The 3800-nt window shown below is 39.2% G+C and overlaps 1 pseudogene; it reads right to left on the reverse strand.

Annotated features, from left to right (window-relative positions):
* Nucleotides 1-3148: 3148 nt before the first annotated feature.
* On the reverse strand, nt 3149-3493 carry LOC107525616 (large ribosomal subunit protein eL30 pseudogene; annotated as a pseudogene).
* Nucleotides 3494-3800: the final 307 nt, after the last annotated feature.

The following is a 3800-nucleotide window of genomic DNA, read 5'->3' on the forward strand; positions in this document are numbered from 1 at the left end:
TACTATAGGGTACAATACCACTGATTTCAATTCTCACACAGGAAAAATTCTACCACTGTGCTTGCCCTCAGCTGCAATCACTGTAAATGCAGCCATATGTCTTTGAAAAACTTGGGTTTAATTTCTGGAATACCAATTTAAAAGGTTTTATTATTTAACACCTGTTAGGGCTGGGTATCTTTGAAAAACAAATAGCACATGGACAATGTCTGTTTTTTAGTAACAGTACAGTACAATACCACTAATACTTCCACTACTAGTGCTAATTGTAGAAGAATATTACATTGTGTTGGGCTAGATATATCCCTGTCCAACACACTTGGAATCTATTATTTAAACTTAAACAAAAAGAAGGATGGGATACCTGATTATCAACCTAATAAGGGGTTGCTAGAGTATTTATTATAAAAACAAGTATCCCAGAGGGGGGAAATGTTATAAAACATCTCTTCAAGGGTTATGTCACTATTTATTTGCTATTAGTTGACAAAAATTTCAAGATTTTTTTCCGATAGTGGCAGTTCCTCAAAAACTAACCTTAGAATAACTGTACGACACAGCAATTCCACTCCTAGGTATATATCCAAAAGAGTTGAAAACAGGAACTCAAAAATATACTTGTATGTAAATGTTCATAGTGGTATTTCTGACAGTAGGCAAAAGGATAGAACCACCCACATCTCCATGTGAATAAATAAGCGAACTGTGCTATATACATACAATGGAATATTATTCATCTGGAGCGAGGAATGAAATTCTGATCTAAGCTACAACACAGATGAAACTTGAAAATATTATGCTAAGTGAAATAAGCCAGACACAAAAACACAACTACTTTATAATTTCACTTTTATAAGGTTCCTAAAACAGGCAAAATCACAGTGATAGAGAGTAAAATCGAGGTTACCAGGGGATGGAGGCCGAAGGAGATGAGGTTTTATAGATGCGGGGCTTCATTTGGAATGATGAAAAAGTTTTGAAAATGAATTGTTGTCATGGTTGCATATTCTTAATACCACTGAATTGTACACTTAAAAGTGGTTAAAATGGTGCCTTGACCGGTGTGGCTCAGTTGGTTGGCTGTCATCCCACGCACTGAAGGTTTGCCAGTTTGATTCCAGGTCAGGGCATATGCCCGGGTTGCTGGTTCGATCCCTGGTGGGGGGCGTGTGGGAAGCAGCTGATAGATGTTTCTCTCTCTCTCCCTTCCTCTCTCTCTCTAAAAATCAATTTAAAATATTTTTAAATGGTTAAAATAGTAAATTTTATGTTACATCTGTTACCACAATTTAAAGAATTGCGAGTGCACGGAACAGAGAGAGATTCAAAAGAATTCAGTGCCTGCCTGAGGTTCCCTCACTAGCTCTTGCCGGAGTTGAGAGTCAAAGCCCAGATCAAGAACTTTTTGCACTGCCCCATGCCATCTCTATCTGGGTCTGCCTGTTGGTCATGCCCTGCAGCCAGAGATCACCAGTAACACGTCTGTAAGTCAAACAAATGTGGGTTTACTGGCTGGAGTCATTGCAACCACGGAGACCCACACCATGTGGGAACTATGGGACATCTCACTAAGAAAGAGTTAGAAGGACCTTTCTATGGGAATTTGGCTTGTGTTAGACATTTTTAGGGAGGGTTCAAAAAAGCAAGTATTTGCCATGGATTGGGTGCTGTCGGGAAGTAAGAGCGATTCTGTGATGGGGAATCTTAATTATTTTTATCTAGAATACAGGAGGAATGAAGTGGGGCTAAAACTGCAATTGGTAAACAATCAGAAGTGACTCGGTAGGAGATAGGGCATTCGATCATTTTTATGATTTCACAATGACCTTGCTTTTTATTGAGTGCAGACTCAGTTACAAAGTGGTCTCGTTTTTGTTTCACTTCATCACCAGCACAGAGTGACCTCATCCAATATTGGTGCTCTAAGAGATTGTTTATACTCAACAGGAGAACATCATGGCCTAGCTTCAAGTGCCATCAACTCTAAGGCCCAGTTAGTAGCCCCAGGCCAGCTCCCAGAGCTGTAAAGGGTTGCTTTTTTCTTTCTCACTCTGGGAGACTGGATGTTTAGTCTGTTCCCCCTGCTGCCATGGTTCTGTCACACCCACACCCATCCACCTCCCACCCCCTCACTCCCACTTCCCATTTTTGCCAGTGCTTTACCAGATTCAAGTTCAGCACTGCAGACACTGGGAAGAAAGGTCCTTGCTCACCAGTCCTTTCACAAGCAGCTTGTGTAATATATGCACAAAACGTTCCCTGCTCAGGTGGATACCAGCTCCTATATTTCCTGCTAATACTTATGTGAAATAGAGAAAAATGCTCCCCAAACACCCACGGTAAAAGTAAGGTGATACTTTAAGTTCCTATCTCGAGGGAAGAAATTTCGCCTTTTATAGTTCTTGGCATATCATAAATGTTAAGCAAACATGAAATGGCTTATTATGGTGATCTTGGGGAGAAAAAGGAGGAAGCAGTGGTATTAAAAAGAGTCAGAGGTGTTTAACTTAATTTTGAATCTTCAGAAAATCTATAACCACCTCTAACAGCTCTAAATGTGTTAAATGTTAAGTGTAGTAAAAAGATGTGGATTTGGTGATCATAAGGTCATTAAGAAAACCAAAACATGTTGTTTAAATTTTTTAGAACTACAGAATCCACCACTTTTTTAAAATCTTAAGATGGCCAAATTTGATGTTCCACTGGTTCTGGGTCTGCCTTGGACAGGATTGCTAAAGCTGATGGGTTTGCTTGGCAATGCAAATGGTTGGTAAAACCTAGATCTTTGTAAATGGAGTGATGTTTACCATAAACATGCTAATTGTTGCCAACTATAAATGCTTAACTTCTCAGAATGCTTTTACTTGTTCAGAATTTAAGTAGTAGAAATGTCAGATCAAGTGTTTACATTATAAAAAATATGATTTGCCCATTGAAAACATCTGCCTTTATCACATATTTGGGCAACGTTCCCTACTACTCCATCAAACATTTTCAATAAAATTTTTTTAATTATTTTTATAAATCAAGTCTTTGGTAGTTCAGAATAATCAACTGAGGGTTTTAGTGCCTGAAGAAGAAAATCTTTTTTTTTTTTTTTTTTAAGCCAATTTCTGGCCAGTTTTACTAAAGAAAAATTTCCCATGATTTATTTTTCACCAGTCTGTTCTGGCATGCTTCTAATGATATCAGAATCACCTGGGTCAGTGATAGCCAGCGTGCATACTCTGTAGTATTTTCTACATGCTGTGCCCAGTTCAATATTATTGCCCCTAGTGATGGACACCAGTCTTGGCCAACATGCCTAGTGCTCTATTTCAGATTTCCTCGAGGCTGGACAGGTGCTGGCGAGGGTGACTACCTTCGCTTTGCCTTCTCTGATCATCTTCAGAGTCTGCTTGTACCCCAGCACGTACTTTCCACTTTTCATAACAAGATGGACCCTAGAGTTGATCAACTCCAGTGACTTTTTTGTCTTCTTTGCAGCCACCATCTTCATGCTTTAGGTGGGGGATGGCCCCAAATCAACAGCAGCTGCCAACATGGCCAGGGAGCAAGAAATGAAGGAGTTTCTGCAATAAGAAAATCTACTTTTACCAAAAAGAAAAAGTAAACAATTGGGATGAAACTAGCCCAGGGGAAAATGAGAAATCACATTAACTTGGCAAAAGAAGTAGCTCTGGATAATCTATTTATAGTAGCTTTTTAAATTCCAGGAGATCTTAGTCCCTCTCTGAAACAATACCCCCTTTCAAAAGGGAAAAATCCTATTTCCAAAGGTAGAATAACTCATTACTCCT

This window comes from Miniopterus natalensis, chromosome 4 (assembly GCF_054644295.1).
Source record: "Miniopterus natalensis isolate mMinNat1 chromosome 4, mMinNat1.hap1, whole genome shotgun sequence".
In the NCBI taxonomy this organism is placed as follows: domain Eukaryota; kingdom Metazoa; phylum Chordata; class Mammalia; order Chiroptera; family Miniopteridae; genus Miniopterus; species Miniopterus natalensis.